The sequence below is a fragment of the Calidris pugnax genome, unplaced genomic scaffold (genome assembly GCF_001431845.1).
Source record: "Calidris pugnax isolate Ruff unplaced genomic scaffold, ASM143184v1 scaffold166, whole genome shotgun sequence".
NCBI lineage: Eukaryota > Metazoa > Chordata > Aves > Charadriiformes > Scolopacidae > Calidris > Calidris pugnax.
This window is the reverse complement of record NW_015090941.1, coordinates 845426-872356: the sequence shown is the minus strand read 5'-3', so window position 1 is coordinate 872356 and position 26931 is coordinate 845426. Positions and strand designations below refer to the sequence as shown.

Sequence of the window (26931 nt, the reverse complement as noted above, 5' to 3'; positions counted from 1 at the left end):
ATAGACATAGCAGAGATCGTAGGGAGCAAGTGAGCATCATAGAGGTAGAAAGACACAGTGTAGGAGTAAGTAATAATAGTACGTTGTTTGTTGTTCTCAATAATAAATCTTTTCATCTTCTCTTGTCTTTGACCACACTCTCGGTAAAGAAACCCTTCTTAATGTTCAGCCTGAACCTCCTCCAGTGCTGCAGAGAGCAATGAGGTCACCCCCCAGCCCCCTTTACACCAAACTAGACAAACCCAGGGTCCTCAGCCACTCCCTGGAGGACATGCCTTCCAGCCTCTTGCCCTTCTCTGGAGCGTTCAAGGCCCTTCACATCCTTTTTCAGTCGTGCAGCTCAGCACTGCGCACAGGCAAGGCCCCACCAACGCTGAATATCGCAGCATTATCACCTCTTTTGACCAGCTGGTAAGATTTTCCTTATAAAATTACTGAAGACTTGCAAGAGGAGGCAGCAGTTCCTTATCTGTGACCGAAGGATGATACTGAGCCCCAGCTTGTGTTCAGGAATGGCCATGTGGCAAAGGCCTGGGGAGTTCAATCTTGGAAGTTATGCTGGTGCTGCTCCATGAGGCAGGGGAGCACAGGAGCAGCCACAAACCTGACTGCTTGGTGTCTCCTCTTCACTGCTGCCACCCCTCCAGCCCACTCAACCTCCATGCCTTGCCAACACAGCAGGCTTGCAAAAGCAAATATGCTCAGACAAACTTTTTTGGGTGTCATTGGATGCAACCACCAGCTGATTCAGGAGCAGATGGTCCCTAAAGCAGATTGATCCGTGCAGCCAGCAGTCCTCAGGGACATCCTGAGAACAGATGAGAAGAAATCAAATGCAATCCTCTGTATCACCTCTGGTTCTACGTTGTCCTGTACAGCATGCAAGCTCTAATATAACATGGAATAGGCTACAGAAAGCAGCATGGCCACAGTCATCCACAAGACCATTGCCCCAGCTGTCCCTGTTCATTGCAGGAGGGCTGGACTAGATGATCTTTAAAGGTCCCATCTACACAAACACTTCTATGGTTGTATGACCCTAACAGAGCTGCCACCGATAGAGAAAGCTGCTTTAATTCCCCAAAACAGCAGTGCACAGCACCTGCTGCTCTGCATGGCCCTTGTCTTCTGCAGACATCCAGAGAGAACGCTGTGATCTCCTTTTCTGCTACTGCTGCTGGAATCAGGAAGGGGCTTTCAATTATATCCCAGCAGTGGGTTACGCTGTGATGACTGTGCTAATGTGAATCTGGAGCCCCTCTATCAGTGGCTGTGGAACAACCCAAGGACCTGAGGGCTGGAGCCCCTCTGCTGGGAGGGGGGGCTGAGAGAGTTGGGGGGGTTCAGCCTGGAGAAGAGAAGGCTCCGGGGAGACCTTCGAGCCCCTTCCAGTCCCTCAAGGGGCTCCAGGAGAGATGGGGAGGGACTCTGGATCAGGGAGGGGAGCCATAGGAAGAGGGGGAAGGGTTTGACCCTGAAAGAGGGGAGATGGAGCTGAGATGTGGGGAAGAACTTGTTTGGTGTGAGGGTGGTGAGAGCCTGGCCCAGGTTGCCCAGAGAAGCTGTGGCTGCCCCATCCCTGGAGGGGTTCAAGGGCAGGTTGGAGGGGGCTTGGAGCAACGTGGTGTGGTGGGAGGTGTCCCTGCCCAGGGGAGGTGATGGGACTGGGTGGGCTTTAAGGTCCCTTCCAACCCAAACCATTCTGTGATTATTTGATTCTATGACTGTGCTGCCCTGTGTTGCTAGATTGCAAGTGGAGTAATTGGGACTGAGTTGACAAAGACTTGGAATAAGGCATCGTTAGTGTTCATTAGTAAATTTTTTTTTTTTTAATCTACCTCTAAAGTAAACAGCAGTTCCCCAAGACCAATTTAAAATCTATTTTTACCTCCATCCCTCAGAGTCTGGAAAAGGGTTCTGTAGAAGGCTTCTTTCAAAGTCTCTGGTGACTCCACTAATTAAATCAGGGGCCTTGTGGGAAAAAAATATATATAGAGATAGATACACTTTTGTAGCCTCGTGTTCTTTTTTTTTCTGCAATGAAAAAAAAAATATTTTAGAGGTTTTTTTTGGTTTTGTTTTGTGCTCTACAAATTCATGAGATTCTAGGAAAGCTGCTGAAGCAAACTGTCTTCAAGAATAGTTTCCTCCTTTATGAAAAGGTACTCACTAGCTCTGAAACACCACATAATTTAGGGATGCAGAACATGAAAGTGTGATGACTTTTGTCATCCATGCACTCAACCTTCGTGCTTCCCGACATTTAGCAGCCAGATCATTCCTCCTTCAGCAACTTTTTACAAAGGACTGGCCAGTATGGTGCTCTCTCTTGGATACTTTCCTTTCATTATTTATATCTTTTGTCTAAAATACATGCAATTTTCAACTGCAAGAGCATTTGGTTTTCCTCTTTTAAAATGTAAGTGGGTATTTAGTAATAGCACTTTACAGTTTTCTAATGGCTCCTCTCAGAGCAATTTGCAGACACTAATGGCTGTGCTCTAACAACACCCCAGAGCAAGCCCTGTCATAAAACTGCCCTCAGTTCTAACAGGTTGCAAGACTGAAGCACCAAGTGTGGTGTCTGTGGTGGTGGGGAACCCACACCACCCAACCAGCATCCACCACCTGAGTCAGGAGCTCAGGAGTCTGTCATTCCCCATGGAGTCCATCACTGGAAAATAACAGACACTGTTTGAAGCTCTGAATAACTTTCTGAAATACCTCTCTCCACTGACTGTAAATGGAGAGAAAGTCAATGAGGGCTGTAACTTAGACATCTGGTTTTATAGTGACCATTTCCAGCTCTCCTCAACTGCCCCTTTGGAAAGACATTTGCATGAGGGACACTCAGAAAAGTGAAGGCAATTTACTGAAGAGCATGAAGGCAGTGTAGGGCTCCTTCCCTTCGTACTTTGACATGCCCAGGTCTGTGCTGGGAGGTGTTTTCCAGCAGTGCTTTCCATATTCACCCACGGACATTTGGGCACAGCCCTCTGTATTTCAGCCATTTTCCCCTGGGAAGCTGAAAATGGGCATGAAAAGTTTGATGTTCTCTCCCTGTATTTGATCCCATTTCACAGAATCACAGAATCACAGAATCTTAGTGGTTGGAAGGGACATCTGAGATCATCGAGTCCAACCACAAAAAAAACCCAACAACAAAAAACCAAAAAAAACCAAAAAACACACCACACCACACCAAACGCCCACCAAAAACACCACACCCACCAACTAAACCCCACACTCAACCCCTCGCCATAAACCAATAACCTTGGGCACTAGAGCATGCCCTGAAGAGCCATGTCTACACGTTTCTTAACTACCTCCAGGGATGGCGACTCCACCCCCTCCCTGGGCAGGCTGTTCCAGGGCCTGACCACTCTCTCAGTAAAGTAATTCTTTCTAATATCTAATCTAAATCTCCCCTGCCCCAACTTCAGACCATTTCCTCTGGTCTTGTCGTTCGTCCTTTGGGAGAAGAGGCCAACCCCTGCCTCTCTACAACCTCCTTTCAGGTAGTTGTAGACTACTGGAGGTATGGAGAGCCTCAGAGCTCAGTGGTGGCACCTCCCACTGATAGGCCTCACTGCCTTGCAGTCACATTTGCCATGTCAACAAGCAGCACAGCATCCCAACAGGGCCTTGAGTGACTTAACTTGAGCTGCTGCTTACACTCGTTCATGTCTGCTGAAGGTCAGCCCATGGCAGAAGCCTCAGATGAGGCTCTCTACCTTCATCTGCAAAGGGAGGGTACCAGCATCTTGTCCCGAGTTACAACCGTCTCCATAGTAATGTAAGTTTTTGTTCCTGCAAATGGTAAAATTGCAACCCTTTCAGGAAATTCCTACTGAAAGGCGTATCAATGTATGAACACACAAAAGGAAGTGACTTGTTGAACAGAAGTGACTTGTTGAACTTGTCAATTTGATTCACTATTTTCAAAGCTGACACACACAAATACTGTCTGCACAAGACTTTTACTCTCCCAGCGTGCAAAGCATTAGACATAACTAAATCCACATACCTGAGCGTGCCCGGCTGAGTTGCACCTGAAGCACATTCAGTCCTGTTCCAGTCCTGACTGTGTTTTGTCTGTTGGTTTGCTGCACGGAGAGCAAATACCAAAAAAATATCTGAAATACAACATCCATGAAAAATAAAATGAACTGCAAGTGTTTTGTAGCTTTTTACATCCAAATCCCATATTTCATTGAGTAAATAGACTTTTTAAAGTTTCCTTAGCCTTTCTGGTTAGAAAGGATATTAAAAGTAAACAGAACTTGATTGTGGATTTTAAGTCCTCCAAAACATGGAAGACCTTCAAGACCTAGACAGTGCAGTGGCACAAAAGAAGGCTGAACACCATTTCCCAAGAACACATCTAAATTTTGAGCTCATTCCAAAGCCATACAACTTATCTACTCAACAGGTTCCATGGACACAAAGGCTGGGCCTCTTGGACAGGACATTTTTGCAGGACATCCTTTGTGTTGGGGTTCATCAACAGTCACATGTGAACTGCTCATGACACAGAAGTCACTACAAAGCAGTGCAGGTGTTAGCACAGCACAGGGAGCTCCTGGGCTGGCTGGTCACAAAAAGAGTCAGTCTTCTGGTCCTGGGGCTTTGAGACTAGCAGATGGAGGTATGATAGATCAAATGACATTAGAAATAGTCTGGACCATTTCAGCAGTGGTATCAATTAACCACTGGAACAACTTGCACAGGTTGATGGCAGATTCTCCATCACTGAAAATTTTTAGATGAACAATGAATGTTTGTTGATGGCAGATTCTCCATCACTGAAAATTTTTTTTTAGATGAACAATGAATGTTTGTCCAGGGAATTTCTCTGATTCTCTTGGCCAGGTGAGACTGGCTTATCATTGTCACTGTTCTGGACTTATTATCTGTAAGTCTTTGTATCATGGATTTAGCATGTTTATCTTGGTTTCCATTCAGTCTTACTATAAAACTTTGTCTTCATTAGAAAATTGACTCCCAAAATGGAAACTATCAAAACCCTTTGCTAAATGATTCCCAGGCATTGATTATGCAATGATAAGACTTGTAAGAGTGTATAATGTACATACACTCAAACAGATATACTGTGAACTGCATACTGATCATCACAGGAAAAAATATGGAAACATTTTCCTCTCTTATGAATTGCACCTAAATTCCCTCTCACTCCCCTTTTAGAAAATTACCATATACATGGTCATTTCTGTTTATTATGTGCTCATTTACATGAGCATGTGTACATGTTTAGCATATACAAACCCTGAATTGGTAATTAATGCCTGTCTGATTACCTGGAGGACACACTGGGAAGGTTGTTAACTTAGAACAGGTCTGCACGTGGAGCACCTTCCCCTCCAGTTGCCCTGTTTCTCTCCTCCTTTGGCGCTGCTTGAGCCTCCTCTGTGAGCTTTCTTTCAGCAGTCACCTTGTAAAATTACACAAACAAACAAGAGGAGGAGGGAAAATAAATAAGAAACAATTTCAGGTCTTAATATAACCTGCTTCTTCAGTGTTTCAGATCAGAAGTAAGCCTAGTTCATCTAGTCACTGTATTAACAGCATTACCTGGGGAAGATCACAATCTCTTTTACGTTTGCTGTGGGGAAAAAAATGACAAAATCCTCCCTTGTTCATGTGCTTCTTCAGTTATTTGAAGAGATTCAAGTGAATCACAAAAAGTACATGCTTGCTTTTTATCTCTCTCCTTTTTCCGAGCCTCCACCTTGATTCATCTTGTTATAAACTTTAGCGATTTAACACAGTGTGTTGTCTCCTGCTGAGCAAACGGAAAAGTGACAAGAGACAAGGTCGAGCTGCCCTTTGCTCCTCCTGATACACAAGCTATTTCATGTGTCTAAAGCTCTGGCTATAACAGGACTGGAAAAATATCAAAAGATATTAAAGTTAAGAAAACAAGTCACCAGGAGACTGCAACCTTCATCAAGCAGTAAAGCAAAAAGATTCTTATTCTTGGCTTTCCTGGTTGCTGTGCACTTGTCTGAACCCACAAGGCTGTTTTAATGTTCTACTTTATTTCATCCACTCTTGTTTGAAATGCTATAGTTTCGGAATTGAAAGCAATTTTTTGTGAATTGATAGTTGAGAGACGCTGGAAGGTATGTGTGTGTACATGCGTGCGCCAGCCAAGAAAATCCTTAGTTGTCCCAGCAGAGGGACAATAAATATGACCATAAATGCCAATAAAATCAAAATGCTGAGTTTTTTCTGAAGATTGATTACAGGAGAAGACCTCTGTGAAGATCGTGATTATTTGTCCCTCTTGGGTATTTTAGGCAATTGTACAAGCACATCAGGGTAACGCTTTGATTCTTACTTTAGGTGCATTGAAAAGATAGCAGCAATAGATACATAAATAAATGCATTTTCATAGTCTTTGTTTTGTCCACAGTAAATGCAGACCTGGAAGGAAAATCTATAGTTTTTTCTTTTATTGCTGCCATTCCAAATATCTAGTAGATATGAATGTGGAAATATATCTAGAGAGTGATATGCTTTACTCTGTCAAAGGTTTCAAAGGTAAATAAACAAGTTTTATTGGTTGCTCTTACATCTAGATGTAGTATTTAATAGATATATTAAAGAGTGATATAGCTGCCAGATATTCCAAGGAAATATTGTGCGTATCACAGCCAAGACTTACAATGTCATAACAAATCTATATTTTACTAATGGAAACAAGGTTTTCTCACATAAACTGCTCAGAGCTTTTGAAACCCATTTTCGACCACAGTCATTTCTCCCCTTGTCTCCAGATGTTTTGCAATTATACCCAACTGCTGCTGCAGACAAGACTGTGCCATACACAAATGACCTTCACTTAGGGGTTTTGTTGACACCCCAAAGCTGGACGTGAGATGTAAACTTGGGGTGGACCATGGCTTTGGCTGAAAAGATACAGACAGAAGGACTCTTTAACGGACTGTGGTAGGTCTTCAAGCAAAAGAGATGCAGGACAAGTACCACGTCAAAAACAAGACTCAAGCAACTAAAGTAGGAGACACATAGGTGAAGTGTCGATGCTGAAATACAGAATTAGAAACAGAAAGATCCTCTCCATATTCACCCCATCTCTATGGTGGCCTGTTTTCTTAAGAGGAAGTGACAGCAAGTTTTAATCTTTTCAGGAAGCAGAGAGAATCAGACCTGGGTCTCCTACATCTTTGGGCTATTATTGCTATTTATAGCCTTTAGTATAAAAGCCTCTGTGCGTTGGAGGTGGATTTGAAATAATCTCTTTCAAAAGAAGAATAAATCTCAGCTTTTTTCATTCTTCCTCTCTTTAGGCAACGGCAGGGGCACCAGCCCTGTGGGGAAAGTTTCAGGTCATGAGTCCTGAGTGCTTCAAGTTTTGGAGCTGGCCTTGTTACACCTATCTAAATTAATCCCAGAGGATATACCTACAGCAATGATCTGACCTCTATGGCTGCAGCTCAGTGCCAAACCTCTTCCTCCTCCCTACCCACCTGCACTGACTGCTGTCACCTGATGGAACAGGAAAGGCCATCAGGCCCAGTGCCTCCATGATGCCCCTTCATGGCAACCAGCCATGTGTGCACAGGGTGCCTGTCCCTGCAGCCTGGGGGGCTGGATGAAGGTCATGAGATGATTAGACTCATTAACAATGTTATTTCAATATAAGTCCCACCTATTCAAAACCAAATTCACCCATTGCTCACATTACAAGTTCCTAAGCCTGCTTTGAGAGATTGTCTCAGCCTGAGTTTTAGGAAAATGTGCAGGGAAAGGGCTTGGGCAGGGTCAGGGCTGAGGCAAGTCAAAGGTCTGGCTTGTTTAGAAGCTTCTCCAGGCCTGGGCACAAGTAGTGCAGCTGCACAGTCCATCAACAGATGCTCCAAGTCTGATTCTTCCAAACCTCCATGTGAATGATGTCCAAGCTACAGCCATAGTAGCTGCCAGCAACAGGGACAGAAAGCGCAATGCTCGTGTAGCTAGACAAAATTCAATCTGGATTCCAGCCCACCCTTAATCTTATAGAAGGCTTGTATCATGCCAGCTTTCCTTCTGTATTGCAAAAAGCACATTTTCATGCAGCTGTTGTCTTCTGCCCCTTTCCTGTTGATGCCAAGATGTAATAGCAGGGCTGTATTGCTGGCCCCTGGAACAAAACAGTTACAGTCAGAGTAGAGTACTGAAAGTACTAAAAGATATTAGAGGCCAGAGAATGTAATAAAAGAATGATCATAGTCAGCTTTAACTCTCCATGTACTAATGGGCCAAATGTCACTTCAAGTTGCAATTTAGAGAAGTGATTTCTTGACATGAACACTGGTTTCTAGGAAGAGTAGCTCTGTGGTACATAAGTAGAGGGACTCGTCCTAGAATTAACCTTTACTGCAGAATTCCATCAATAGAAAATTTTACCGGCATGCAAAGACTATTTTATAGAGTTTCTCACAGATTCTCAACTGACTTGGATAGCCTGGAAGCTTTTGATTGCTTCATCATAAAGAGGGGTTTTTTGTGCTATACTGTGGGGACATTTATAACAGCTCAAAATCTTTGGCCATGGTTGATGGAAAACAAGATTTCTCAGAGTGCTCAGTTCTCAATCACTTGTTGCCACATAGTGACCAGACTGGCCATTAGTTTGAGATGTCTCTTCCAAATCCAGAGTTCAAAAGGACTCCGTAGCCTCAGGATAAAATACACTTAGAGCAGCTGGCAGGGCTGAAAGCACTGTGTTTGGGGAATGCGCTTATCAGGCTGCTTGCGCTCCCTAAATGAAGTGTCAGAAACAAAGAGAAATAGTCACAATTTCTGTGAGCTTCCTAATAAAGCCACAGCTCAGTTCATTGACTGTTGTAACTTACTCTAGTAAGACACCAGTCCTAAAAGCCAAGATGTTTTCTCTTCCTTCCTGAGAATCTTGAGGAGAAATGGCTGAGCCTTAGTTGAGTTCCTCTGAAACCGATCTGGACACTCCAACACCACGTGTCTCCTTCAATGTCATCTCCCCTCTTACTCATCTAACCAGTCTCCAAAACTTCCATGGGGCTTCAGGATGGCTTCAGGATTGGTCTCTCACAGAAATTTAGTTTAAGGCACATGCATTATCAGAGTCCCACTGAACCTAATGGTTGGCTGTGGGATGGACTTCATAGAGGCTAAGACATTGAAACACCCTTGCATCAAAGCCTCAGTGAGAACCTCAAGTTCTTGAGACCATTGTTCACATAGGAAATTTTTGGAAAAGAGGTAGGAAGGCGAAGTCCAGGGAAGACAGAGGATGAAAAATGTATCAAACATCAAGGAGAGTTGAACAGATGAGAGAAAAACTAAAACTGAGGAGCAAAGGGAGGATCTGAAGAAAATTCTTTCTGATATAGCACTCAATATTAAATAAAATATGTACTACCACAATATGGTATAGCAACCTGGCTTTGGGCTGTTCCTTCTACATCTGATATAAACAAAGTTCCCACTGCTTATTAAATTCATCATAGCCATGTCTCTGCTGCCTGGAGCTACTTGGTCTCCTCAAATACTTGCATTACAAAACTGCTTCAGGGATTTCATTTCTAGTTGTTACCAAGATCTGCTTTCATCAGGATTTCAGACCAAATCTAATCATCATGCTAATGAAATGCTGCCTTGACTCTACACCGCATGTTTTGCTCACAGCCACTTTTCATTTTCTCCCCCAAAAAAGTCCATGAGAAGAGTTTTCCAGATACAGGGAAGAAACACCACCATCACCAAGGGCCTCTAGATGTTTCCATCAGCGTTGGCTTATTCTATTTCTCTGCTCACTGATACACTGTCAACCACACTGTAATGTCTGAAGTCACTGAGGCAGGGTCCCCATAAGTTTGGTACCTGAGTGTAGCTCCAGCCTTCCTCACCTCTGTGAAGAGTCACACCACACTCACGCTACGAACAGCAGAACAGGCAAATTGTAGGACTCTGCTGCTCATTTCTGTTCTTTCTTCCTTACACAGATGAATTCCCAGCAGCAGTAGGTGCCACCAGGATAGACAGATAAAATATGGAGTGTCTACATATATTTAGTCACCTTAGTAATGTCTTCTCTTTCTATTTATTGGACTCAAACCTCCCCTTCTCTGCTGTGAGAGACATCAACAGTCTCTGCTCTGTCATACTATAATTGCAGATTTATTGGGTGGATCTATGAGGGCTGCAGCTTGCCATTAGCACCACGGTGCACTCAGTGATGGGTTCAGTGCAGCTGTGAAACCCAGAGAAGGGCTGGAGTCGCCCCTTTATCACAAAATTGTCTAGAATAAAATTGTCCAGTTGTCCAGGCAGAGTGGACAGCTGGACAGAGTTCACATTATCCCTGCGATTCAGTCCCCCATTTAATAGACAGAACAGTAGTTGATCCTTTGCTTTTTCTGACATCCCCAGAGTCCACCTGGTCCCTGGAATGGCCCCTCTGATTAATATCCAGGTCTTGATCCCAGCACAACAATATTGTTCTCTCCAAGACTACTTTGTCTTCAGCAACCTGTCAGTCACCTGGTAGCAGAGTGGGCAGAAGAGCTCAGTGCTCTGCTGTTCTGGGGACAGCATCTCGTGAAGCTGTGGCTGGATTCACTCTTCTCCATCTCAGAAATGGGTCCCTCTGGATGACAGATACGGGCTTTGAGTGACACAGGACGGATGGAGTATTGGCAGGGACAGGAGACTAAACACCAAGCGACTGGAAAAGACCAGAAGGCATCAGCAGTGGGGATAAGTGACATTTGCTTATGGCTGTAATAGTACCCGGGGGAAAGCAACTCCACATCTGTGTTAGAATAAGGACAGCTGCAAAAACACATGCTCTGTGTTCTTGGTCCAGTACAAAAAGAGGCTAAGATTGACCCTAAATAAAACGGAAGGTAGGACTCTGGATAAAAATAAGCTGTGTTTTCCACAGGGGAAAAAAAACCTAACTAGGAAGATGAGTCAGTCCAATGAATGAGTCACAGAAAGGGAATAAAGACTGTATAAATTCCCAGTGACATATGGCACCGTGAGACTTAGACTAAAGCTGCAATGTCCAGATCTAGTTTGGGCTTCCTGATTTTTTGGTGTTTCTAAACCTTCAGCCTGGTATAGTGAGTACGAAATACGAGGTGCAGAGGTTGAAGAACGCGGTAACAGATGGAAGCAAACCCATAGGGTAGGCACAGTCTGTCAACATTTCACAGCTAGGATCAGGGGCAAATGGACTCAGTTGAATCTCTATTTTTAATTCTCTGTTGAATCTCTCTATTTTGATAAGAATTGCACTTTCAAGCAAAACAGACATTTCCCTCAAACACCTTTAATCTTGAAAAAAATTAATTTACACTTTTCTTTCACTACCGCATACTTATTTTTCTTTTAGAGTAGAAAAACTGTTTTGAAACAGTAAAATCCGTTTTCCCCCTCCTACAAACCAAAACCTTTCTTCCACAAACATACTGTTTCCAGTTTCCGAAAAAAGAGACAGGGCTGAGGCTGAAAGAACAAATACAGAAAACCAACCAACAAACCAACAAACAAAAAACCACTTTGGTAACATCACATCTCCAGGCTCTACCTTCTGTCTCAGACAACCAACAAACCAACAAACAAAAAACCACTTGGGTAACATCACATCTCCAGGCTCTGTCTCAGATACACTGGGGCTTAATTTTCCTCTCACGTGCAAATGTAAATCAGGGACAATCCCACTGAAAATGGTGGAGTTGCTCTGATGACAAAATTATGTAAGATTGTAGCAGAATCTAGTCTTTTCTGGTTAAATCTGTTAGACATAGGGTGTTTTTTCCAAATTCAACCACCTTTCTTCCTCCAGGCCCTTACAGCTTGGATTAACAGCTGAACTAAGACCTCCACAGTTAAAAAGCTCCAAAGAAGGAAGCTTCAACAAATAATTTCATCGTCAGAAAAATTACATGAGAAAACTCAGAAACTAAGAGAAAATTCCATGTTCTCCTGGTGCAGACTACATATGGTGGCAGTGATGGGGTTGACAAGTTTTAGGGGCACTCTGTCCCGGGTGGGATAAAAAAATCATCAAAACTGCACTTTGCAATATGGATGCTGTGGGAGGCTCAACACAGAGCCGTGTTTGCTGACAAGTTACCTACTGGCATGTTTTTTTAATGCTAGACAGAATATCAGAGAACTCTATCTCCTTTCACACTCTCCCTCCTCGCAGTCATGTATGCAAGGTTTTTACTAACTCGCTGCATTTTCTTTTCATTTGCAGTTGAAAGCAGAAATCAGTTTTGTACTCCCATGGAACTCTTCAAATTCCCACCCAAATTATTCTAGAGCTGATCTCCTAACCCAGAGGGGCTCTGCTGGCAGTATTTCCATCGAACATCATTTATATTCCCACTGAGTTCTGGGATAAAGCTCTCCCATCTGAAGGACTGAGGTCAGCAAACACCACTACCTTGTGGAGAGAGTCCATTCCCAATTGGCTTTGGAAGCAGTTCCCAAGTTAGCTGTCATGCCGTTAGGAAGCCACTCTCATTTGGATCCTCTCATTTGCCTGCTGAAGTATAACAAATTATTTTTCTCTTCCTCTTTCTTTTTTTCCAAATTACTCACAATTGCTGAAAGCTTTTGTGCGAATGTGCAATTGAAGTGGGAGCCCTGGTAGTAGTTATTATTCTGTAATGGTCATACCTTGAAAAGCCAAAGGAAAGCAACAGAGCATAAAAGAGAAGCTCAATGAAGCAGAAAAGGTTTGATATGATATTCAAAGCTCATGTTCCGTTCAGCGGACAAGGTGGGAGACTATCCTATCCAAATATCAATGCTAATATACCCTCCTTATGCAGATCTGGAAATCCAGCTCCTAAATATTATTTTCTTCTTTCTGAGCCATGAAAACCCAGATTGTGCATTAAGCACCAATGGCTTCTTTCATCAGATATTAACCACAAGGACTACACAGGGCCGTTTGATGAAGGAAGGAGCAATAGTGCTGGGATCACTGTCTCTCTGCTACATCACACTCACCATGGTCGTAGGATACGGAGCTCCCACAGGCTGAGATTAAGCCAGAAAGGCTCATCCGAGCCCCTGCAGAGGGCCAAAGGAAGGAGAGATTTCTTCTGAAAGGGATTGAGAGCATTCAAAATGAGTTCCTGGCCAGGCTTAGCCTGTAGAAGTGACCGTGTCTCTCCCCGCTGACTCTACATACAGGCTTGTACTTGACCTCTACACTGAAACCTTGCAGGGGAAACAAAAACAAAAGAAACTAGTCTTCTGGCAACATCCCTCAATAGGTTTTCTCCTCCTCCTGAAAGGCAGCTTAACTCTTTCTTTGCTCATCCTTGTTTCAAGGTACTTCTGGCAATGATTTCTGGCCCTTGGTGGTTGTATCTCATAGAGATTTTGTACTTATGGGTTGTGCTATTTGCTATTGTAGAATCAACCTTATCAACCTGTTGCAGTCTTCACCTTCTGTATTTCTCTTCTTTGAGGACACTGAATAGTTTCTCATTTAGCCACGTTGATGTCTCTGTCATCCTTCCTTCATTTTAGAATAATTTGCACGTGTACCTGTAATATCATGTCTTTACAGAACTGACAGCTTGCTGGATTATTTTTTTTCCCCTTAGACTTGTGTCTTATGAGCTCCTACCCCCCCAGGTATCAGGGTGTATTGATGCCTGTCATCTTGAAGTCCACTATGTGAATATTGTGTTGTCCTGAAAAGAGAGTCATGAACTTCCACAGTCCTTGGATGCTTTCACCCAATTGCCTTCGCCCTTCCTGTTTTCCACCAGTTGCTCCCTCTTGGTTAGAGCTGGTATTTGAAGACCCTGTTCTCAACACATCCTGAGAAGTTGCTGGACAGTTTGTGTCTGGCTCTATTTTGCTAATCCTCCCTAACCCATTTCCTGGGATTGATGTCACTGCTCTTTTCATTGCACAGAACCCTCCAGTTCAGTTTAGCCCCATGTACCTCAAGTGCCACCGACACACGGCACAGCACCTCCTCCTTCCCCAGGCCTCAGCAATCCCGCAGGAATTCTTTTTCTATTAATAGGCCAGATAGTGGAATCGTTCCACCCAATGTCTCTTATGCCAAATTCATCATAATTTAGAGTACTGAGACTTCCCTTGGACAGATTTCCTGGTCACATCTCTGATAATTTAAATAAATTGCTATCAAACAGATAAATAAAACTTTTGGCTATGTTTAATCTCATAGAAACCAATATTATCCACAGATATTAAAATGATGAGGACAGCATGAAAATGCATATGAAATGAAATGACTGGGAATTTATCCATGTAATGAAACTACTAAGAAGTGCCACTGATTGGACTTAAAACCCTTTTTAAAAAACCTGTGGAATGGCTATAGACTCCCACTCATCTGAAGCCCAGAATCAAAACTATTAGGATTCAGGAGGTAAATTTCTAGGAGGAAGGTTGCTCCTGCACTGCGTTTTCTGTCCCTTCCCAAAACACCTGGTTCTGGCCAGCAGAGAAGATCCTGGATGGACAAATCCATGGTCTTGGTATGTGAACCCTTGCTGTGCTGTGTACTCACACCAGTGTGCATGCAAATCTGAGCCACACGATACTTCAAACATTATTTCAGCCACATCTTCTTGTTACCTACTTCTTACAGGGAAATTTAAACTTCGTTATTCAATCCTGGTTGAGATATTGATAAATGTATGTATTAATTTACTATTTCAGCCGTGTACTTTTTTTTCCTAGTTAATTATGTAGCAACTTAATTTATCTTTTGTCAATTTGTTTTCCCTCAATAAATGATCTGCCAACAATACGTTATTTTTAATTAGCCTGCAGCAAGTGTCTCTACGAATGTAAATCAAATGCTTATTTGAGCCATTAATTGAAAAGGAGAGATCATTGGAATTCATATTGTGCTATTCTTAGGGTTTTTTAGCTTTCTTATTCTGAAAGGATTATGACAAAACAGAGCCTGTAGCAAGGAACAGACAACACACCCTGATAATAAAAAAGAACAAACATGTACAAGAAATGCTTAACTATTTTTTTTTTAGCAGATAATAAATGCCAGGTACTTAAAACAAAAGGAGAATTATAGCTGAACATTTCATTTCTCGACAATTGGAAAAAGCCGAAAACCATCTCTCTCAACCCCTTCTCTCATCCTTACATATATATATATGTATAATGTTTTAGGGTTGGTTTTTTTTTTTACAGTTATTCTACATATATCTACATGAGGAGGTGCAGAAAACCAAGACACTGCTATTGAAGACTGTGAAACCTAGTGGAGAAATGAGAAAATATTCAGGAATTAGGTATGGGGACTGGTATCACGCTGCTGCAAGCAGAGGTTTGCACTTACTGACCCCTCTGGGTATGATGACATTTTCCTTAGTCTTTTATCACTAAGGGCAAAATCCTCCCTAGTGCTTGACCACTCCCTTTCCTTAGTTTAGCAGAAAAGCTCTGTTCCATCTGTTTCTTATTCTACAGTTTTAATTCAGATTGCAGGAGCATCAAATCCCGAGAAAATGTATGCAGTGTCACTTTGTTTTATTTCCTCCATCGTTAATTACAGCAAGTTTTTCAGGCTTTAGCTGTCACCTCAAACAAAACTATTGCTGATCACATTTCAGTCGGAGAGGTGTTTGGGGTTTTTATTGCATTTTATAATCACACAATTCCCTCTATTTCAAGCAAAGCATCAATGGCCCATCTGGCACATAAACAATAGTTCAAAAGAAAACCATTGTCTTACAATAATGAAGCACGAAGCATTTTTAACCTTGATCTTCTGGGTGTGCGAGTACTTCTCCATGAAGAGTGCTTATGGGAAAACCTTTTGGCAGTTCAAATTTTCTGAGGCATTTAGTACAATGGTCTCCCAAAGGGACCTTATCTTCATAATTATCTTCATTATTGTTTCTTTGTGCCATGTGTCACCCCATTGCACTACTCCACCTAAAGTGTCCTTGAGCGCAGCGTGGCTGCATGACAAAAAGTGTCAGGTAGACATTATTTAGTGGAGGGTTCGCTTAATGGGGTTTTCTAATGAAATCTGAAGGAATCTTTGTTTTTGAAACAATACATCTTGCTGTACCGCGATGAGGGTGTAATACAGCAGCATTTTATTACCCATTGCTTTCTGCAGCATCACTGTGACTTTTGCAAAATGGAAAGGTGTTGTGATCATCAGTGATTTAACTTCAGATTTACTGTCACTGAACGGACAGAGGTTGGTAATTTCAAAGGGCAGCAGGATTATGGCCTGAGAAGCCAGTTATGAAAAATAGTAGAAGAAATATTTAATGAAAATGTCATGTAAGTGAAAAACCTGGAGAAGAACTGATCAGGTTCATCTAAGAAGCTTCACTTCCCAGAACAGGAGTGCTCTTTGCCATATCTATGTCATGGATTCCTATGAGATCAGCATCCCCTGAGTCCTAACTGCATCATCTGTCAAGACAGCAGCTCCTCTTTGATGGCTAATGGCTCACGGTGCCACCGCTTCTCCTCCCCAGCGAGTGCTCTAACACACATTTAGTTCTGCCCAAGTCAAGAGCTCACCAATCAGGTAAGATGTCTCGGCATTTGACTCAGAGTTAGATGCCTACAGATGCAGATTAAATACTCAATTAAAGCTCTCTGCTACTTTCAGGACCTAAATCCCATCATCGAGCACTAGTAAAGTCCCCCATTCAGATGCTGCCAAATTCAGCTTCCTCTGCCAGCCAGGTGAGGCTCAGCAGGGAGGGCTTTGGAGACACTACCTGCTCCAACATGGGTCCTCCTCCCCTTAGAGGTGCTTCCTCTCACATGGAGTGCCTCCTTCCAAATGGAAATCTCCAGCTGCATCTCCAGCAATGTCTCCTTGCACAGATCCTCTCCATTTTCTCCTCTCATGTCTCTGAATGTGTCCTTCATCTCTTCACTGTCTTGTCCTGTGTGTCCTCTTGCCTCTCCACATATCTCTTTTTGTGTCTCTCCCCCAGATGCTGCCACTCTTTCCTAAATCTTTCTGCAGAGGCGCCGTGTGCTCCTGTGCCTGCCTGAGGTTCTGGCACACAATGGCTTTTTTAACCTCTTTCAGAGCTGGCTCGACCTGCCTTTGACTGGCACGGGCCACATGGAAATGATCCACAGGAGAAGGATGGCTTCCTGGGTTCTGGGGGAGTTTGCACCAGTCTCCCTACTTGGCAGCTGTGAAGCTACAGAGCCCTGCAGCCTGTATTTCAGAACTAGGAGGGTTTTACCAGCAGAAGTGCAGCACCAATAGCAAAGATGCTGAGATCCAAAACAACTCCTTTCACCTAGAAGTCGTGCTCTCGTGGTACTAAACCAGGCAGAGTAGGGCTGGTATCCAAAAATCCTAATCATCTCATTTGACAAAATTCAGTGAACAAATTGTACTGTTAATTCTCCACCCCAGGACCCTTCTAAAATAGCATTTATTTAGAGCACTGGCTGTTAACTTTGAGACAATAGGCAACAGGAGATAGAAAAGAGGAGGAATACTGACACATGGCAGTCCCCAATGAAAAACTCAGCCAAGTCTTTGGGTTTTTTGGAAGATGTCTCTTCAGGGCATTAATGGAAACATGTCTGAATAGAACTGGCACAGGCAAGGGCAACCTGAGGTAAGCAAGGGGACAGATTCCTACTCAGAATATAAGAAAAAGATGTCCCTTTAAGTCCAGGGTGAAGGATAGTTCAGGAATTGCTCTTCTTTTTCTGCAAGTATAATTTAAAAAAATAAATAAATCTGATTAAAGTTTAATTTTAAGAATGCCCTCTGTTTTCAAATTCTTGATTGAATTACCCTTTAAAAATTAAATTGTAATCCTTTAGGAGTTATTGATTCAGAAGGGAGAAAATGCCAATAGCAGCATTCTGGCCTGAAACGCTGCCCATCAAATTGACATAATGCTTTCAATTTGCCTAAATAACTCATTGGATCTGACTTATTCTCATGGCTGGTTTTTCCAGCAGTCGGTATCCACTTAGTAAAGCAGAAAAAAAGATGTAGGGGGCCTCATCTTCAGTCGTGCACAGTGACAAATGTACCACTTTGGCACAGAACAATTCCTTGACATCCCGGGCTACGGCATGAGGGCCTCCTCATGGCACTGCTCTGAGCCCCTGGAGCACTGGATATCCTCTGTTGAATATGTAGAGGGCACAGGAAAAAAAAAGTTTGCCCTAGTGCAGCCCTGGAGCTGCAGAGGACACACATGTGCCAAGCTGCACAACAGCACAGGGAAGGTTTCTGGTTCCTTTTGGCTTCCTACCCAACCACCCAGCTCCCACGCATGGGATCTGAATGGCTAAGAATCAGACTCAAAACATTCCTCTCCCTTTCTCCCTTGTTAAATTACACCTCCAGTAACAGTGAAGGCATCACAAAAGAAGAAATAAACCTTCCATTATGTTTTGCAGGAGCCTCAGCTCATTTTCGAGTTAAAACACCAACATGACAAAAAAGTCAGGATGAATAGAGCTACCAAGATATAAACATGGTCTGTATAATTCAGACTCCCCACGCGAACAAAAGGTTGCAGCTCTCGAACAGAGGCACTGTTGAGAAAGCACTTGAAAAAAGGGATGAATCAATTAATGCTTTTGATAGTTTGAATGTCCCACTATCTAAAAAACAAGCACCGCTTTAATAGTGAGATAATTCAGTTTACTGAATCCAATTACATGTAATTGGCTTTTTCCCTTTTTTTCCCCCCCTTTTTTAATTGCTGTTGGAAGCAGGGCTCTGATGCACTTCTGCTGCCTCCACCAGATGTTTGTGTTATTGGTGTTGCAAGGGCATGCTAGGGATCAGGGGATTCAATTAACATCAGAGGTGCAGCCTTCAGCCCGAACGGCCACAAACACATCAGCTACTTCTGACTTTGTAGCCCTGGATAAAAAAGCCTTTATGAAACCCAGCCAAAAAAACACTTATGAAAGTTCCCAAAGAGGCAAAATATCACTTACACTTTCCATTTCTTCTTTGGGTGAAAGCCTCTTTACTTTGCTATGATGTGTGTGTTCTGGGACATGAGGTTTTTAATCCATCTCATAGAAAAATGCGCTGCGGCAGCCAAAGGCCCTGGAGCCTGGGTGAGTCTAACAAGGTTTGGGAGACCTTTTTGGTAACACTTCCTTGTTTGCCCAAGACCTCTGCTCAGCAGGATTGTGTCTTTCTTCCTGGAAGCTTTCCAGCTTCAACCCTCCCTAGGACTCCAAATCCTCACTATAACAGAACCAAGTTTGCCTCATCCAGCATCAACACAGGGACAGCTCATGTTTGTAAAGTTTTTGCCAATGTTGCCCCCACACTGGCATTAGAAGTGTAAGGATGCACCAGTTTGCCCCCCAAAAACTAGGGGCAAACATTTTGGTTTTTTGGGTGCTTTACCCCCTCAGAGCTTCCAACAGACACGCTGCTGCTGGCTCCTGGTGACAGCTCCTTTCATGCACATCACCTCGCTTCGAAAATAAGCAGACAAGGAGTGCACGCTCGTTGCTAACCGAGGGTGCCTTCTGGGGCCCCCTGGCCAAGCAGGAGAAACAGGTCAGAAGGTCTATGAACTGCAGTTCTTCTGGGACACTGCAGAGGCATTTTCAAGATTAACTGTTGCCCTTTTAATTAAAAAACGGCTTTTCAAATTTTGCAATAATTTTTTGTTTGTTTTTTTCTTTATTAATTGAAAGAAGGAAGAAATATTTGAAACCTATTTTCATACCTATTTTCGTTACCTGGCCTGTATCAGGAACAGCGTGGGGAGTAGGGCCCGAGAGGGGATTGTCCCCCTGTACTGGGCACTGGTGAGGCCTCACCTTGAGTACTGTGTCCAGTTTTGGGCCCCCTACCATAAAAAAGACATTGAGGTGCTGGAGCGGGTCCAGAGAAGGGCGACAAAGATGGTGAGGGGTCTGGAGCACAAGTCTTGTGAGGAGAGGCTGAGGGAGCTCGGATTATTCAGCCTGGAGAAGAGGAGGCTGAGGGGAGCCCTTATTGCTCTCTACAACTCCCTGAAAGGAGGGTGCAGAGAGATGGGGGTTAGTCTCTTTTCCCAAGTCACAGGCGACAGGACGAGAGGAAATGGCCTCAAGTTGCCCCAGGGGAGGTTCAGGCTGGATATTAGGAAAAAAAAATTCACTGAAAGTGTTATCAGCCATTGGAATGGGCTGCCCAGGGAGGTGGTGGAGGCCCCATCCCTGGAGGTGTTCAAAAGATGGGTTGATGTAGTGCTGGGAGGTCTGGTTTAGTGATGATGCTCCTTGTTTGTTGTGTGGGTGTCTATTTTTGTCAGTTAGGTTGACGGTTGGACAAGATGATCTTTAAGGTCCCTTCCAACCTAGAAGATTCTGTGATTCTGTAATCAGATAACCACGTTGATGGAAGGATTTCCCCCTGGCTTATTCATCTGCCACTTTCCCCTCCGTGCCCATTCTTTAGGGCATGACATTTGAACAAAGCCCCGTGGAACGAAGTGCTGCTGGACAGGGGGAAGGCAGCAGGCTGGAAATGCTGGGTGCTGTGATTAGGGCAGCAGTGATTGACAAGGCGACTCACACAAGTGGATGTTGCTGCCTGAGTATTGTCAGATGCACCCAGGGATGAAAGGTGCTCGGAGCATGCAGAGTGCTGCTCTGAATTAGCATCAGCAGGCAGGGCACAGCGCTGCGTGTCGAGTCACAAAAATACTAACTTTATGGCTTAGCCAAACAGCCTGGTACAGGAAAGCACGCGCTGGAGGATGGGGCAGGTGCTGCGTGGCTGTTCAAACAAATGAAATCCCTCCCCCCTGCTCTTTCCTACACTTACACTGCTTTTCCCCTCCTTGTCTTGCAAATTTTGCATGCTGCATGCTATTGTCACCCCAGGCTCATTACCACTTCAAGTATGCCATGGGAAATTTGATTTAATTAGCCGCTAATAGAGAGTTAAGAAATTTAGCCCAGGAACCGATGAGTCCATGCGATCATGGCAGGTGGCTAATCTGTATTCATTTGAACTGACTTTGTGCCTGAATTTCTCAACAATCTGAGCTCAGGGGATTTGGAGGGGTGGGAAAAATAGCAATTGCCAGTCTTGTCCCTCCCAAGAGACAGCAGCTTTTGCACCGTGCGCAGCAGAAACACTGCCACATCACTGGGCTGGTTTTCTACATCTTGCTGTTGGATGCAGAAGGAAAGGGAGAAGGGAAAGACCCTTAATCCAGAAAGGGTTAGAAAGCCCCTTAATCCACTGCCCTGTGCACAGAGGAGCTTGTAAACACAATTCTCTGCATTGTGTGCACCAGGGTGGGACCTCCCATCTGCTCACAGCTGAAGCATGAGGAAGAGTGGTGCCCATGTGCAACTTTTAGAGACATTTCTTCACCTGAGAAAGGGGGATCTCCACTGGGCAGTCCCGGGAGGAGACAGCCCTTCCTCCCTGTCTTGGGGACTGGTGGACAGCTGCAGAGTTGGTCTTTGCCCACAGCAGAAATGTAAATGCAGGCATGGAGTTTTCCAGGCTTGTGCTTCGGTGCTGCTCTTTGGAAGCATGAGAGATATGAATGGGAAAAGATAATCTGAACTTCTTCAATCCTCCAAAAGAATAGAGTGTTAGGTCACTTTGAGTGTGGGGGGAAGAGTTTGGGTCATTTCCTGTTCAAGTCTAACGGGGTCATCTACTTCTGATCTTTAAGATTTGAGAAGAAATGCAGAACATTGTGAACCAGTTGGGAACCAACTCAAAGCTCCTTCCAAACTCCTCCATTAGTTTTTAAGACAGATGCTTTGCAGGGTGAGTACTAGCCATGGGGTTAGAAGCTATAAATACAGTGTGCAAGACCTGCAGGCTGCTTTGTTGTTGAAGGCAGGGCTGCTTTTGTACTAGCTGCAAAGAATTCCTCCAAAGTTATATTCAAAGAAAAAACTTCCTTTCTTACCTGGGCTGTTAAGAATATTCTTTTCACAGAACATGTCTTTGACATTGTCCAGGTGAGGTGATTTATCCCGTGCCCTGTGTTATGGCTGTGAATTGCCTTTTGCACTCTCTTTTTTCCTGGCCACACCCACTTTAAATAGCATTTTGTACCCGATGAGTGAGAAGTTGCTAAGATGAATGCTGACGGCTTTCCATGTTTATTCCTCTGAAGCGTTAATTTAGTAGGGAGAATCTCATCTCTCTGAAAAGAGGACAGATGCGACTTCTTCCCAGCAAATTGGTTCTGCAAATTTAATCTATTATTGTTTGATGGTTTCATCTATAACTTTATTTTAAAGGAATTGTTTATAACAATTTGGGAATGTCCCTGCAGTCAGGGACAAATCTGTTTCTACCTTCTCCTTCTCTGCACTGCTGCACTTTCCAGAGCCTCACAGAAATTCAGCCAGTGTGACTCTAGACACACAAAGAAGTGCCTCAAGCTTGAAAAAGCTACTTAGGCTCTGGGAAGCTCTGGCTCTGACAGGCTTTGGCTGGCACTATCTGGACAGGATTGTCATGTCCTGAGGAGTCTGATGTTACACAGCCCTGACCAGTTTGAAACACCAAGATCTCTTGGCTCAGAGTGACTCCTAAACACCATGGAGCCAATGATCTCACTCGGGGCTGTATCTTTTGCAGGAACCAAGCCCTTTATTCTACTCCGTTTCTTGTCTTTAAGCTGATTACTGATCCAGTGATGTTGTGTCTTATCCCACAGCTGCTGAGTGCCCAAAAAGCATTTTACAGGAGACCCTGCCAGAAGCCTTCCAGTGATCCTTGCAGACCACAGCAAATGGATTCCTCCTCCCTACCTGCCTGTTGAGCTCTGTGAAGTGGGGCTACAGTCTTCTTTACAAAGCCACTGTGACTCTCCTGCAGCCTTTCTATCTATCTCCTTGCCCTTTTCTACCCCATTTCATACCAATTTGCCTGCTGCAACCCTTAAGAGTCCCCAGCATGCAGACCCCTCTATACCCTTGTATGCACTTGTCAGTGCAGACATCTTAGGACCCAACAGAGGTAATGAGCAATAAGGGAACAGAAACTGTAAACAGCAACTTTCAGTACTTACTGGTCTTCCAGCTACTGCTCTCCAGACTGAGCTCCACAGGCCTGGGGATCCACAGGCTGCTCTGAAGGGGTTTTCAGGATGGTAACTCGGAACATCATCCTACTGGCAGGTAGCTTAGGCCCACTGGTTGGGGGGCTGTACATGAAAAATGTCAGAAATCCACAAAACAAAATTACTCTAAAGATCACTGAAAAGCAGCCATTTTCCCTCCCAGTGACTAGAACATTTCTTTCTTTTCAATTATTTTTTTTAAAGTCACGTTTCTCAAAGGTGCCTTTCATGGAGTAACACCCTTTTCAAGATATGACACTGGATCTCATTGTCTTTTGAAGTCTTCAAGGTAGAGATTATTATATCACAGTGTATAAATGCACATAGTACCCAGCACAAAATAGCTTTGATCATGGCTGGGCCTTCATACCCTCCCATCCAATCACAATTATAAAAATAGTATAGTTTATGAGATTAGAATCTGGATGTTCTGACCCAAAATCTGGATTTGGCTGCTCACCCACAGCTCCTCAAGACAGGACAGAGCTGCCCCGAGCCACGTGTGCTCCCAGAGATGCTCAGGGAGGAGGAAGGCCATACGTTCCTGTGCTTGTATGGTAATACCCAGAGCAGGGAGCAGCTGGGCAGCCACCACGGCCTGCCTGCCCACCGCGCAGCACACCTCCACGGCTCATTACTCAGCCAGAATATTTATAGTGCAGTCTGGCACACCCGCTGCTGGGGAGATGACTTGCCATAAGTCATCTCAGCCAAAAGAAAACAATTAAAGGAAACTGAAATGGGCAGCTTTTTTAATTTTTTTTTTTTTTTTTGCTTTGCATCTCAGAGTCTCCCAGAGGACAGGGGGTGCCAGGAGCTCTGCAGAGCCCTGCAGCTTCCCAGGGCAGATCTGGCTCTGGAGCTTTTTGCAGCACCATCCGAGTGGCAAGGCTCAGCTGTTGGGTTCATGGATAGTACTCATTGCTCATTGGAGCAAATTACATCAAACTAGGGAAAGTGCCTTACTGGGTGAGTCATTACAGACCATCTCAAAACATTTCGCCAGGGTCTGTTCACTCCTTCGTGATGATCAGCCTCTACCAGCAATGGGACAGGCCAGAAAACAGATCTTCTGACCCATGAAAAATTCTTCTCCTCCAAATTAGGGAAATTCCCCTTCAAAATAGGGAGACTAATCCCCCTGGAATAGTCCACTCCTCAGAAAAGCTCCAGGTAATTTAATATGGAGTGGCAAAACCGATTTTCAATCAGCCCTTTTTTTTTTTTTTTCTCCAAAAGGTAATTTCAGTTGTGAACATTTTTATCTGAAAATAATGTGAACTGATGCAACTTCCAGACCCAGCCAGACCAAGCCTTGAGCCACCCAGTCTCAACTGGACGCCTCCCAGCAGAAGGTGGGAGCAGGCGACCTCCTGGGATCCCTTCCCACCCGGATTATCCCTTCCTTCCACCATAACCACATCTTGACACCACCTCAAAGGCGGCACCATTTTCTGTGAGGAAATGGTACGGAATTTTCTGCAATCTGGGTCCCATGTAAGAGGCACCCAAACTGCCTAAGTGCTTTTAATCTCTTTAGATTTTAGTTTTTCTGCCAGTATACACCTTCTGTCCCCAAGTTATCTGACAAGGGATGTACCTTGTCATCCCAACACCGCGCTTTGCACCTGGGCAGCCCATTCCAATGTCTGATAACCCTTTCAGTGAAAAAATTTTTCCTAATATCCAGCCTGAACCTCCCCTGGCGCAACTTGAGGCCATTTCCTCTCGTCCTGTCGCCTGTGACTTGAGAGAAGAGACCGACCCCCACCTCTCTACACCCTCCTTTCAGGGAGTTGGAGAGAGCAATAAGGTCTCCCCTCAGCCTCCTCTTCTCCAGGCTGAAGAACCCCAGCTCCCTCAGCCTCTCCTCATAAGACTTACTCTCCAGACCCCTCACCATCTTTGTCGCCCTTCTCTGGACCCGCTCCAGCACAGGTCCCTTCCAACCTAGAAGATTCTGTGTGATTCTGTGTGAAATTACAGAGCATGCCCACCTCCCCCGAGCCTCAAACTATCTTGTCTAGACCAAGCCCATCTGACCTCTTTCTCTTAATTGGCTCCGTCAGGAAAATACTCACCCTTCCAGTCCTCCTGTTGATCATTAGTACCGGAATGAACGGCAGGAAAAAAATAATATATAAAAGCCCAGAGGCCTTCAGAAGTGGCACCCTGCTTCCCCCTGCCTTCGTGAAATGGCGGCTCAGCTTCCCCCCCCCCTCCGCCCCGGGCAGCCCCTCTGGTGACAGGGCCGAGGAGCGGCCACCCCGGGCCCGGGCGGCCCCTCGCACCCTCTGGGCCGTGGGGCGGCAGCTCCCTCTGAGGGGGCGCCCAAGCGGCCCGCACCGGTCCCAGCCGGCTCCGGCCGCCCCCCGGGGCAGGCGCCAGGCGGGTCCGAGGGGAACCGGCACTGAGGAGGCGGGTGGGGCGGCTGGAGCCGCGCTACGCGGGGGCAGGGACACTCGTGAGGGACAGCCCATCGCAGCCTGCGGTGACCCACGCCGCGGCCCGGACACACCGAGGGCAACCAGTGACCCACGCCGGAGCACTGATCCCCCCTGAAGGATCATGGCCTGCAGGAAAATGCGCTGAGGCAGGGACACCTGTGGCAGACACCCCGCCATAGCCTCTGGCGACCCACGCCGGGACAGGGACACCCGTGGGGGACGTCCCACCTCAGCCTGCAGTCACCCACGCCGGGGCAGGGACACCCCTGAGGGGCTGCAGCCACCAGTGACCCACACCGGAGCACTGATCTCCCCCGAGGCACCCTGGCCTGCAGGAAGATGCACCGGGGCAGGGACACTCATGAGGGTCAGCCCATCGCAGCCTGCGGTGACCCACGCCGCGGCAGGGACACCCCGAGGGCAACCAGTGACCCACACCGGAGCACTGATCCCCCCCGAGGACCACAGCCTGCAGGAAAATGCGCTGAGGCAGGGACGCCTGTGGGGGACACTCCGCCATAGCCTCTGGTGACCCAGGCTGGGCAGGGACCACCCATGGGGGACACCCCACTGCAGCACCTGGTGATGGACACCCGTGGGGGAGACCTCACAGCAGCCTGTGGTGACCCACGCCAGGGCAGGGACACCCCGAGGGCAACCAGTGACCCACACCGGAGCACTGATCCCCCCTGAGGGACCACGGCCTGCAGGAGAATGCGCTGAGGATGCCTGTGGGGGACACTCCACCATAGACTCTGGTGACCCACGCCAGGGCAGGGACACCCCACATCAGCCTGGGGTCACCAACGTCGAGACAGGAACACTGGTGGGGGACACCCCACTGCAGCCTGTGGTGACCCACGCTGAGGCAGGGACACCCTGAACACCACCAGTGACCCACACCGGAGCACTGATCCCCCCTGAAGGAGCATGGCCTGCAGGAAAATGCGCTGAGACAGGGACGCCTGTGGGGGACACCCCGCCATAGCCTCTGGCAACCCACGCCGGGACAGGGACACCCGTGGGGGACGTCCCACCTCAGCCTGCAGTCACCCACGCCGGGGCAGAGGCACCCCCGGGGGGCTGCAGCCAGCAGTGACCCACACCAGAGCACTGATCCCCCCTGAGGGACCCCGGCCCGCAGGAAGATGCACCGGGGCAGGGACATCCATGTGGGTCACCCCACCTCAGCCTGTGGTGACCCACGCCAGGGCATGGACACCCGTGGGGGAGACTCTGCAGCAGCCTGTGGTCACTGATGCCAAGACAGGGACACCCATGGGGGACACCCCACTGCAGCCTGGGGTCACCCACGCCGGGGCAGGGACACCCCCGAGGGGCTGCAGCCACCAGTGACCCACACTGGAGCACAGACC

The 26931-nt window shown here is 45.7% G+C and overlaps 1 long non-coding RNA gene across 1 annotated transcript; it reads right to left on the bottom strand.

The window, feature by feature from the left end:
• LOC106893678 lies at nt 1-25311 on the bottom strand. Its single transcript, XR_001413145.1, has 6 exons — nt 25190-25311; nt 23058-23192; nt 5319-5452; nt 4028-4136; nt 1889-2034; nt 1-808 (listed from the first exon to the last, which is right to left on the bottom strand). It is a non-coding gene; the product is annotated as an uncharacterized LOC106893678 (long non-coding RNA).
• Between the last annotated feature and the right edge of the window lie 1620 nt (nt 25312-26931).